We start from the raw sequence: 12,924 nt of genomic DNA, 5'->3' as shown, positions 1-12,924 counted from the left end.
AGTGCACTCACTCCCTTGCTTTGGTCACCAAGCCTTAGCCCTCATCTCCACTTTATTAAGGTTGTCTGTCATATTCCTCGTCCTCCTCCACATTTTCTTTATCATATCCACCATTTTGGTTCTCCATTATCTCTGAATTAATTATTCTTTTGAGTTATTTTATGGGCTATGATGCTGCCATGTGTGCAATATACCACAGTGACTACCCAAATAGCCTGAGTATTAGTTTTCCTAGGACTTCAATAACAAAGTACCACAGACTGGGTGGCTTAAGCCACAGAAATCAATTTTCTTATAACTCTGAAGGCTAGAAGTCCAAGATCAACGTGTTGGCAGGATTGGTTTCTTTTGTGGCCTTTCTCCTTAGCTTGTACATGGCTGTCTTCTCTTCCCTGTGTCTTCACATGGTCCTCCCTCTGTGTCTGTTTCCTAATCTCCTCATCTTTATAAAGACACCACTCATATTGTATCAGGGCTCACCCTTTTCACTTAATTACCTCTTTAAGGCTTTTTCTCCAATATAGTCATGCTCTGAGGTACTGGAGATTGGGACTTCAACATACGTCTTAGTCTGCTTGGACTGCCTTAATAAAATACTGGGTGCTTAAAGGAAATTTATTTCCTTACAGTCTGGAAGCTGGAAGTCTGAGATCAGGATGCCAGCATGGTTGAGTTCTGATGAGAGCTCTCTTCCTGGCTTACAGGAAGCCTGTGTCCTCACATGGCAGGGGGGTGGGGGTAGGGTGGGGAGAGAAGAAGAAGAAGAGAGAGAGAAACAGAAAGAGAGAGAGAAATGTGCTGCAAATATTGTCATGTTAGAGATTAGGGCTTCAACATACGGATTTTGGGGCAACACAATTCAGTCCACAGCGACATGTGAATTTTGGGGGTGGTGGCACATACGTAAACCTGTAATAGCCTGAACGGAGATCACAAACAGGAGTACATGATCTCCTTACAGTGGGCTGTGATATAGACCCATACTTTCTGTGTGTTTTTTTTCTTCCTCAGAAGGGTTTGCTTCAAGGAGATCCTGTTAGCTGACTACCTAACTGTGGACTATGATCCAGATGGTCTTGTATCTGCCTTACAGAACTAAGTATGGCTTCCTTTGCGTCTAACAGCTTCCTGAGATGGGTTTTGGCCACGGTACTTGCTGCAGTGGAAGGATATTGTTGGAAAATGTTTGCTACTGCACTCTGGGGGCCACACAGCCATCAAATCCTGGGACATTTATTCCAAGGGTAAAACAAATCCAGAAAACAACTCCCTGGGACATTAAGACAGCCTGTCAATAACAGCAAAATAACCCAGGAAGAAGAATGATAAAGGTTGTTGACTTTTGCTCTCCAGGGGCTAATTTTCTTCTAGTAGAGTAAACTCACCTCAAGGGGATTAAAGGCAGGCTCCCAGAGAGCAATGGACTCCCTTCCACCTCCAGGCTAGCAATTCACTTAGCTCCAGAGACAATGCAGACAATGGAGACCTTGGCCTAATCTAGAAGGACAGATTAATGCTTGACACTGTGGATATTTTGGGTAGGGAAGAAATAAAGGTGTCTCTGGTAAGAAAAGATTAAGTGCAAAAATTATAAATTAGAAACGAATCATTTATGCCAGATATCAGGCTTCTTCAAGGAAGTGCTAGAAGAAATCTATTTGGCTATTTAGGAGATTTAAAAAGTGACACTTTTGATATCAATAAGCCTTTGAAGAAAAGTATAGTAATATTATATTTAATAAAAATATCAAAATGAAGCAAAAGTAGCATTATATCACTTGGTTGTGTAGTTTGACTGAACTCAACCATACTTTGATTCCATTATGATCAGAGGAGTTATGCTGTGTGATTTCAATTATTTTAAATTTGTTGGGGTTTGTTTATGACCTAGAGTATGGTCTAACATATTGAATATTTCATGGTTACTTGAAAACATACTATTTTGCTGAGTTGGGTGTAGTTTTCTTTTTTTTTTTTTTTTAAGATTTTATTCATTTATTCATGAGAGACACAGAGAGAGAGGCAGAGACACAGGCAGAGGGAGAAGCAGGCTCCCCACAGGGAACCTGACATGGGATCCCAGGCCTCCAGGATCACGCCCCAGGCTGAAGGAGCCACCCGGGCTGCCCAGGTGTAGTTTTCTATAAATGTCAATTAGATCCTGTTGGTTGATGGTGTTGTTGAGTTCTTTTACATCTTTGCTTATTTTATGTATTGGTTCTATGAATTGCTGACAGGATGTTAAAGTACCTGACTACAAATGAAGCCAGGGCTCAAAAAACAAAAAGACTAGGGCTTCCTCCCATCAGCAGTCAATCAATTAATCAATTAGTAAAAAGGCATTTTGAGAGACAGGCCCAGTTATGAGAACTGGATATTTACATTATGTATGAAATCAGTGTGTATAGGTTTGTGCTGATATGCTGAAGCATTTGTAACTTCCCTTTCTAAAGATTTTGTGTGTTTGATTAATTCATTGGCTAGCCAGACTTGGTTCAAGGTAACCTATGGACTAAGGAGGAGGGCAGAGCTTCCACATGTTGGATAGTCTTGAGGAAATTACTCTTGTAGAACAAGCTGATCACGGGCAGACCCAGAAACCCACCACTTTTTCAAAGCTGGGTATGGTGCTTCCTTAGCTCATGTATCTTTTCTTTTTAGGAAGTGGACCAGCAGAGTGGTTAAGAGCACATACTCCTGACGCCAGAGGCCTGGGCTTACACTGTTGCTGTCACCTATTGGCTATGTGATAAGGGACATACTTAGTTTCTTGTCCCTTTTGCTTTCCTATCTGTGGAAAGGGAATCATAATAGATATTCCTGCCTGATAAGGTTCTGTGATTTTTAAAAGGATTAATGCCAATAAAGTACTTGGCCCAGCTCTTGCGCGTGGCAAATAGTCTGTAAGTATTAGTTTCTATCACTAGTCTGTCAATACATCCTTTCAATTCAGTTCCCTTTCTTCTTCCAAATGTCTGTGATCCTCTGATGTACACACATATGTCTACCTCAGACATTTTCCCAAAGTGAATAAAAAGGGCTTCTTTTCTGCTAGTTTATACTCTTAGAAAGGAAGTATGACCTGTAAGAACAGCCAAACTGTAAGACCTACTATAATTGCCTTAGGAGGGGTGCACCACTGCTGAAGTCACAGGAGGTGGTGGAGAGAGGTTAACCGCTAAGATGAAAGCCCCAGTCCTATGAGGAATTTTGCAAATAGTTCCTTTGGATGCCAGCTGAATGGCCAGGGGATACTTTTTGTGATACTTGTGTTTTATTAAATATGTCCATGATATTTTCTTTTCTTTTTTTTTTTTTTGTCCATGATATTTTCTTTACTACATAGTTTTTTTTGAAGTAACTGGAATTATTTGAAAAGTATTTGAAGAAGTAGCTCTAACTTCTCAGTTTTCTAAAAATCTGTTTGAGCTTCTTATCTGGTGCCTTTATGTTTTCAATGGAATTCCTGCATAAATCTTGAAACTCAAATTATTTTTCAGGGAAGCCATCCTTTCTTTTAATATTTATGAAAAACAATTATTTTCCTATACAATTTGTAAAACTATCATAGGTAGCAGTATACATTTTTCAATGCAGTTAAAGCCTTCATGGTTGGTTTGAAAATTGGGTTGCCTTAGAATCTCCTGGACACTGGGTGGGAGTGGATGGGGCTGCCTATGTCTGTAGTCTCCAGTCAGGGGTGGAAAGTAAACCTTCACAGTTAAGTCCTTTGGAGAATATTCTTATGTTAAAGAATTTAGAATTGGAACTGATGGCTTTGTGACTTTTTTTTTTGGTAAAATAATCAATGTTGAATTACAGAGGGTAAGAAGAGAGAATAAAGAATCATAGAATTTTGGATTATTTAGTGATTCTCTATACTTTTAAAAAATTTTAAATTCAGTTAATCAGCATATAGTCCATCATTAGTTTCAGATGTAGAATTCAGTAATTCATCAGTTATATATGACACCCAGTGCTCATCACATCACATGACCTCTTTAATGCATGTCACCCAATTACCCCATCCCCCACCTGCCTCCCCTCCAGAAGCCCTCAGTTTGTTCCCTATAGTTAACAGTCTCTCATAGTTTGTCTCCCTCTTTGATTACTTCCCATTCAGTTTTCCCTTCTTTCTCCTGTGATCCTTTGCACTATTTCTTATATTCCACATATGAGTAAAACCATATTATAATTGTCTTTCTCTGATTGACTTACACTTTATAGTGAGGTAAGAAGATCCTTAGAAACTAAGAGACTTATGTAAGGTCTAAAAGTTCTTCTTCTTCTTCTTCTTCTTCTTCTTCTTCTTTCTTCTTTCTTCTTTCTTCTTTCTTCTTCCTCTTCCTCTTCCTCTTCTTCTTCTTTTTAATGGCTGTATCTGGGAGAGTCATGGCTTTAAGAAGCTTTAGAACAACTGATGAGCTTAGGATAAAGCTAGATGCATTTGTCATCAACTATTATTTGCTCTTTAATGATATTGAAATTTGGGAAAGTATTTCCTTACCTAACAATTCACAAAACCTTGAGTTCTAATTGTAAATTATTTAACCTTAGAATACTCTTTGATAGATTTAATTATGAGAATTCTAAGGAGAACAGAAATTGCCCCAACTTGGAATGGATTGGCTGATATTTTATCCTCATATTATAGATAAACATAAGACATAGATCACCACACAATAGTCCTTGCACTCCATCTACATTATCAGATGTAACTGATAAAGTTTAATTTACTAACTTTTAAATTCTAATGATAATTTGTCCAAGTGACTGTTGTCAACTTCTAGTTTAACAGTAAAACATTTATGTATCTTGAGACTACTTCCTTAGGCACACAGAAATGACTGTTACAAAAAGCCATGCTTTCAACACCAACAAAAATATGACAAAGCATATAAACAGTTCACAGAAAAGGATATCATTCTTAAACATGTAAGAAGATGCTCTTTCTTTCTTATAATAAGAAAAATACAATCATAATTACACTAAGATCCCTGTTTTCATCTGTCAGGCTAGCAAAGATAAAGCAATTTTGAAAACACACTTTGCTGTTGTTATTGATGGGGGAACTGTAAATCTGCCCAACTTCTGTGGAGAACAATATGGCAAGACCAAACAAAATGCAACATGTACATATCTTGAGGCCCAGAAATTGTACCTCTAAGCACTTGTCTTAGACACAATATGTATCTGTAGGTGTGTATAATATACCTATATCTATAAAGTGACATGTGTACAAAGATATTCTCACAATATTGTTTTTAATAGCAAAGTTTAGAAACATTAAATGTCCATCTATAGGAAGTTAATTCAATAAATTACTGAACAGGGGAGTCTGGGTGGCTCAGTCAGTTAATCATCTGTTTCTTTTTTTTTTTTTTTTTTTAAAGTTTTTAAATTCATCACTTTTTTTTTTTTTTTTTTTTTTTTAGATTTTTATTTATTTATTCATGATAGTCAGACAGAGACAGAGAGAGAGAGAGGCAGAGACACAGGCAGAGGGAGAAGCAGGCTCCATGCACCGGGAGCCTGACGTGGGATTCGATCCCGGGTCTCCAGGATCGCGCCCTGGGCCAAAGGCAGGCGCCAAACCGCTGCGCCACCCAGGGATCCCTGTTTCTTTTTTTTTAATAATAAATTTATTTTTTATTGGTGTTCAATTTACCAACATACAGAATAACACCCAGTGCTCATCCCGTCAAGTGCCCCCCTCAGTGCCCATCACCCATTCACCCCCACCCCCCGCCCTCCTCCCCTTCCATCACCCCTAGTTCGTTTCCCAGAGTTAGGAGTCTTTATGTTCTGTCTCCCTTTCTGATATTTCTCACACATTTCTTCTCTCTTCCCTTTTAGGATTTCAGCTCAGGTCATGGTCCCTGGATTGTGAGATTGAGCCTTGCATTGGGCTTTGTGTTCAGTGCAGAGTCTGCTTGTCCTTCTCCTTCTTCTCCTCCTCTCTCTCACACACACTCAAATGAATAAATAAATAAAATCTTAAAAAGAAATTACTTAACAAATATACAATGGAAAACTGCAGTTCTATATTTGCACTGATATAGAACAGTCTCCAAGATAGACTGTTATGTGAAAAGCAGATGAAAATAAGTATGTGAACTGTGTAAAACTATGTACAATGTAGCTACACATACAAATGTATACTTGTATATGCATATGCCCTTTTTATTAGAGTTTTTCAGAAAAACTGAACCAATAGGAACATATATATGTATAGGTATATATATGTAGGTATATGTGTGTGTGTGTGTGTGTATAATATTATATATTAAATGTATTTTACATCAGGTTTAAGTATTATACATTAAAGATAAATAAAATATAATTTTAAAGAGTGATGATGGGTAAGATAGTGATAGTGGGACCTGGAAGGTGGAGAAGAGAGTACAAACTTGCTCAGAATTTACTCTTACATTTAGGGAGACCAAGAGTAGAGACCAAGAGCTCCAAGTGAGCCTCATTGTAATCAAGTACTCAGAACATATATGTTATAGTGTGTATCACATGTATATATGATACATATCATATATATAAAATATATATATTTTGAGGCAAGAAGACATGAATGGTAGAAAAAGATTGTAGACCTATGAGTCACACAAAGTACTTGGAAGTTAGCAAATGTTCAAAAAAATTTTATTGAAAAAAAAATTTATTGACTAAACAGAGAAATGAACCCCTCTTCCCAGTTATAGCTGATAAAGCTCTTTAGAGCTTTGATGAGACTGTAAGGTGACATAAATAAACTTTCCTGGAGACAGTAAGGGCTCTGAGAAATCCCCTTGGCATCTGTCCATTCTGAAACCATTTCAAACATGATGTGTTTGTTCAATGAATGAATAAATGGATGAATTTGTTGAACAAATCTCTTCTATCTTGAGTGTGGGAAGGAGCTATCTTTATATTTGGTGGCCAATATTCAATCACACATCTTGATTGATGGAGATTCATAATTTATTATTTTTCATCTGCCATTCACAATTTGTCTCCATTCCAAGTCTCAATTGCCTATGAGATGTGTCAAATAAGACTGTTTTCCCTCCAAGGTAGTTTCCATTGTTCCATTGAAAGATCACCTTTTGAATTAAAGCACAGTGTTAATAGGAATGCTTCTGGGGGTGCAGTTGGATTTGAAAAGGACATTGGACATTTTAAGAAAGTAGGCATGTGTTTTAAAAGATCAGTAAGGAGGGGTACCTGGGTACCTCAGTCAGTTAAGCATCTGACTCTTGATTTCTGCTCAGGTCATGATCTCAGGGTCCTGGGATAGAGCCCTGCATTAGGCTCCATACTCAGCAGGGCATCTTTTCCTCCCTCTTCCTCTGCCCCTCCCCCACTCATACTTTCTCTCTCAAATAAATAGTCTTTAAAAAAAATAAAGGATCAACAAAGATAATTTCTTTTGCAGAATTGTTTTCAGTTCACTTTTTACAAGTTCTGTTTGCATATACACACACATTTTATTCACAACTCTCAAAAAATTACTGAATAAAGAAGGAAAAATCCATATTATCTTGGTGCAGTAGATGGTTTTTAGTAATTTCTACTATCTGTCTGGTCAGACTTAACACAGAGAATGTTCTTCCTTTGGTTGTGTGAAATTCCTTCTGGCTGTACATTTTATAAGGTATTGTTTTACCCTGAACAAAAGCACGGAGTCTAGTTTTTAATTCATTCTTATGATTTCAGTAATGAGATATAATTTTTATTTTAGTAAAATTCTTTGGGATTTGGAAAAATGAGTAGTTTAGAATTAGAAATATAAACACCCTGCTACATGGACCACAGACTCATGTCTTTAGCAAAAGAATGTATCTATTCATACCAGTGAGACATAAAGCTGTGAAGGGGAGAATATATTTCTCATTTCTCAGCCATCTGAAAAATGTCACTGGGCCAACTTTAATCAGCTTTCCCATTATCAGCTAAATGTATATTTGAGATGCAGCATCATAAACTAAGTGGATATTTCTACATTTTCATGTTAGATTTTCACTGGTTATGAAGCTGCCTGGCATTATTTTCTATTATTTTAGCAGTCAACCAGAGCTTATTTCATACAACTTTTATACAAGTCTCCAAAATCAAATTTATCTGATAGCAAGTTATATATATATACACACATATATATAACTGTTAACTTTCCCTCCTTTTTATTATTCTATTGGTAATGACCCCGTTATAGTAGAGATAGTTACTGATTTAGAATATTGGAAGAAATAAATAGAGGACAACTTATGTTTTCTACAGCCTAAATTTTTCACTAATTGTCAGACCAATGCTTTATAAAGAGAATGAATTAATTTTGCTAGTATTAATTATCTGTAAGAAACTTATTACTCTAAATAATTAGGTATTTTCCTATGAAGAGAAAGAAGCATTCCAATTTAGGTATGGAATTAACCTTCTTTGAACTTAGGAAAGCTACAGCTGTGAAATTAGGCCACAGTTAACCTTCTGATTAAAACATCTGGATTTAGCTTATACAATTGTGTAAGAGTTATTTAAGTAACTTAGAGGACATTTCCTACAGGTAAACTTTCCTCCAAGATCCTTAGCAAAAGAAAAAAAAATAAAGAAAAACAAATGCCTCACCTACAACAAAAGCAAAAAGAAATATCCACTTTCAAAGAATAAATTTTAGATTTGCTTAGGTTCAAATTTTCAAAATCAAATTTGTATATACACAATGACATCAAATAACAATTGGCCAAATGGGACTCTGAATTGCAATGAGCCAACTCAAAAAGTAACATCATGGCCTTGCTGGATATGATACAGCCCACCTAGTCATTTGTTTCCCTAGTCTCAATAGCAGCAATCTTAGTGACAGACTCCACCATGAGGCAGTCCATACTCTTCACAATGATGATAGAAATAGTGGGGTTGTCTACATTGGACAATAAATTGATTACCTTCAGTTTACTTGTTTTGAACATGCCGCTACAGTAGGAGACAAACTAGAATGCTTGCATAAATGTCACAGGGATTAGTGACATATCATACTATATTTGCAGAAAATGAGAGTCAGACCTTAGGTTTGGTTAAAGCGCTTTTAATCTTATACAAGATATGTATTTCCATGGAGGCTGTGATACCCTGTCACTATAGTCTGATAACTGACCAACTTAACAAATAGATGTTGGGGTAGTAAATCAGATAGAAGCCAGTGTTACTCAAAAGCACCCTCCGCTGCTTTTTATTCATGGTTACAGGACTACTATTCTTAATATAAGAAAATATAAAAACTATAGTTGAGAAAACTAATCATTTAAAAAATTTGAGGGGACATAGAACCCTTTGCAGGTAAGAGCTAGTGTCTTTTTACTATAAAAACCTAGAAATGTCTAGCAAATTTTGCACATAATTGAAGCCCCTATTAATCCATCCTTGGACCCCAACAACTCCTTAGTTAAGATACTTATTGTGACAGCTACAGGATCAGATTCATACTTAATTCATCTCTGTATCTCAAAACTTTCTAGTACACCTGGAGTAGATTTTCAGATACTTTGGGGATAAATAATTTACTAGGGGTTGGAGTTGGTGCTTTCATCCACATGAAGCTCCAGAGCACCAGTAGTAAACCTCCTGGAAACTCAGTGTTCTCATGTCTGAGGTCTAGTGCTCTCTCACCATTGCTTCTTGTCTCTGTGTTCAGGAGAGAAGGATTCTAAGAAGACTGGGATGGCTGGGTAGTGATACGGGTGCTGGTAACAATCAAATGCAAGCAACAACAACCCCAATTTGACCGCACTGGGCAAGTCATGAGTAAGATCACTTTTGTCAGGCTGATCCTGGTTTTGGCTCTTTTTTAAATGATATTAGAATATTAGAATATCATTGTACTCCAACAAATAGTACAGTTAACTCTTCCTGTGTCATCAAGAAACCTCTGAAATGAGTCAGAGAAGCAGTGCACTGAGACACAGGTCCAAAACCAATTGTCTTGACAGGGAATTTGTCACTACACATAGTAACTAGTGATTGGCCAGGGTCAGAGCCAAAGGAAGATGATCGAAGGGGGAGAAGACCCAAGCTATGCTTGGTGAGAGCTGGTAGTTGGGGTCAACCAGGCAAGCAAGGACTCAAGAGGGGGAGACTGGCTACACATGGTAGCTCAGGCCGACTTTTCAGAAAGACTATGCTCTCCTCCACTTGTCTCAGGCTCTGTCCTCTACTCTACTTACTTCTCTTTTGTTTTTCTGTGAGCCAAGTCTCTTTCTCTAGGGTTTGCTTTCAATGGCCCTTTTGGAAATCTCCCCTAATATCTGAGCTCCCTCTCCTCTTCTGTGACCTCCTGTTACTGAACAGGAATTATTACCCATGCGGCATTTAAATGTTCTCAATTGTCTCCAGTTGTTTTTAGTCATTCTCCTTCCTGGTTAGATCCTTGAGCACAGGATCTCTATAGGTACTGCTCCATGGGGCTGAGTAAGTACAGAAATCAATAATTACTAGATTGATTTAGAAATCTAACTAGTGGTCATTAGAGGGGTAACAAGGATGAATCCAAATAATTTTATGGACACTGGAATGGAGAGGGCATGCAGTCTTCTCAGCATTTTGCAAACTTTTTGAAAGTGACCCATACTAAGAAATTCTTTCCCCATCACAATACAGTATACATAAATACATGTAATCGAGATAAAAGTGCCTGAAACAAAAATTACCCTTACTATATGTGATGCACTCTGATACTTTCTGTTCTGTTCTATTTCATTAAAAAAAAAATGCTGGTCACCACCTATTTAATTGATTTCATGATCCACCAATGGGTGGTTACTTTTTGTTTGCAAAACACTAGCTTACCTCATGGGATTGTAGTAACCTGACAAGGAATCCTACCCTGCTTCACATTCTTTTCTAAAAACCAGAAAAATATTTTCTCTTCATACATAGTTTACGTAACATACGAAGCACACACAACAGTTCTGAAGTAGGTTTAACTGTATTTCACAGCTAACAAGTGGTAAAGTTGAGAGCCATATCCAGACTTAAGATTCCAGATCATAGACTGTTTCCACTTTATATTGCTGCATCCATTATCTGATTTGCATCTGTCTAGTCTCTCCAACTTAGTTCTAAGAGCCCAAAGGGGCAGAAATGCACCTAACATCAGGCTGAATGCCTAGAAGGTGCTCAATGAATACTTATAAACAGTATAATAAGGTTGGTCAAAAGCCATACCTCTTATGAGGTGTGATTATACTTCATGTATAATCTCACGTCTATGATATTCTATGAGTCATTGGATGATAGGGTGGCACTGGAAAAGTTTCCCAAGCTTGTATGGCTTCTTCAGTGAACAGATAACAGGTACTGACAGAGCGACACTGTTTGATTCCTCCCTGTACTTGAGTTTTTTCCAGAGCTCCAAAAGAAAGTTCCAGAAAGACATTAAAAGCACCAGACAGGAAGATCTTTGTTTCTGCTAGTTTTCCCAAACATCTGTTTTTTTTTTTCAAGGCTGTAATTTGTAGATCTGGCTTCTACCAAACGCTGAATCCATGATCAGTGGTAAACTATTGAGAATATGCCCCAATTTCTGCTACCTTAGGCCTCTCTAGCTAAGTCCTCTGTCCTTGGGGAAACACTGTCCTAAGGTATGAGGAGGTAGGGTAAGAAAGTTAAGACTGAACCGGCGATGAATCATCATCTGTTGAATGTATGCATGAATGATTACATAGATGAAAAAACTCAAAGTGTAAGCATATGCTATCCATATATGGATATTCAGGGTTTTTTATATGCACTCATATGAGGCTCTTTTCCTCAGTGACCTAGGAGGGGGAAATGTGACAATAATACAGTGTTATGGGAAAGGACAGGTGGGGAGAAGAAATAAGGAGAGCAAAGAAAAGGACCAGAAAGAAGAATGAGGTGGAAATATGTGGCTGGAATAACAGGAAGAAGGCCCAGCAACACTGAATGTTGATCCCAATCTTTGTTAGTTCTAGATTTACCTTTATCTTACCTGTTACTTTGTATACTTTGTTGGATTCAAAGTACATGTTTCATGTGATGGAAAGTTCCTGTTTACTTATTCTTCCTAACCCCATTTTAAAAGGCTGTTTAACCATTTAAGCAAGTCTCTCATAGATGATATACTGCTGGACTGAGCTGAGGAATGGGAGGAAGCAGTGTTATGGCAGCTTCCTAAATCCAGTTCCTGTGGAAGAAACCATAGAGGAAGCCTTCTCTGACATTGAAGCAAACAGAACCCTGTCAGCAGGAGGAAGATAGGTGATGTTGCAATGAAAGGACTCCCCTTTCAACCTCATGTTTGATAGGGTTTTGGGAAAATAACAGCATTCTGTCCAAAAGTCAGTTCAAAAGCTTCTCCGCAGGTTGATTTCCCAATCCAGGGCTGGTAATGTCAAATAAAGCAAAGGCCCTTGCCCCAAATGAGGGCGTTAGCAAATATGTCTTGCTCTACTGGGAAGGGTGTCTTTTCACAACATCATTCTGAATTATCACTTTCCAGGGAGGCAAGAGTTTAATCTTTCAAATGAACCATATGGTGATGGAAGAGGCCATTGGTTCCAAGGGCAGAAGACTGGTGCTACCCTTGGGCATAGGAGAAACATTAGGATCAAGAACACACCTATTGGAGCCAGATTGCCTGGAGCTGAAGTTCATTCTGCCACCAGCTATGTAAGTCACATAACCTTTCTGTAACTCACACATGAAGGAGGGATAAAGTAGTTTTATTTCATAGGAATAAACTAAATAAGTTAATATAGGTGATGCAGTTAAAACAGTGCCTGAATATAACAGGCATTTAAGAAGTCCTAGCTATTAGAGGATATAAGAAAAAGAATATTCATTTTCTACACTCAGAGTTTACTTCAGTGATTTTTTTTCCACTTTAATAAGGACCACTGGCTTCAAGAATCTTGGAAT

At 37.6% G+C, this 12,924-nt stretch overlaps 1 protein-coding gene across 19 annotated transcripts in view; it reads left to right on the top strand.

Annotated features, from left to right (window-relative positions):
• Positions 1 to 12,426: 12,426 nt before the first annotated feature.
• TDRD15 (tudor domain containing 15) overlaps positions 12,427 to 12,924 on the top strand; it is an 80,836-nt gene continuing 80,338 nt past the window's right edge. For all 19 annotated transcript variants that reach the window (XR_005987808.1, XR_005987807.1, XR_005987810.1 and 16 more), the window contains exon 1: positions 12,427 to 12,675. The gene's annotated coding sequence lies outside the window, so the exon portion shown is untranslated. The remainder of the gene's footprint in view (positions 12,676 to 12,924) is intronic.

This window comes from Vulpes lagopus, chromosome 5 (assembly GCF_018345385.1).
Source record: "Vulpes lagopus strain Blue_001 chromosome 5, ASM1834538v1, whole genome shotgun sequence".
NCBI classification, from domain to species: domain Eukaryota; kingdom Metazoa; phylum Chordata; class Mammalia; order Carnivora; family Canidae; genus Vulpes; species Vulpes lagopus.
The sequence above is the reverse complement of the archived record's forward strand: the minus strand, read 5'-3'. Positions and strand labels throughout refer to the sequence as shown.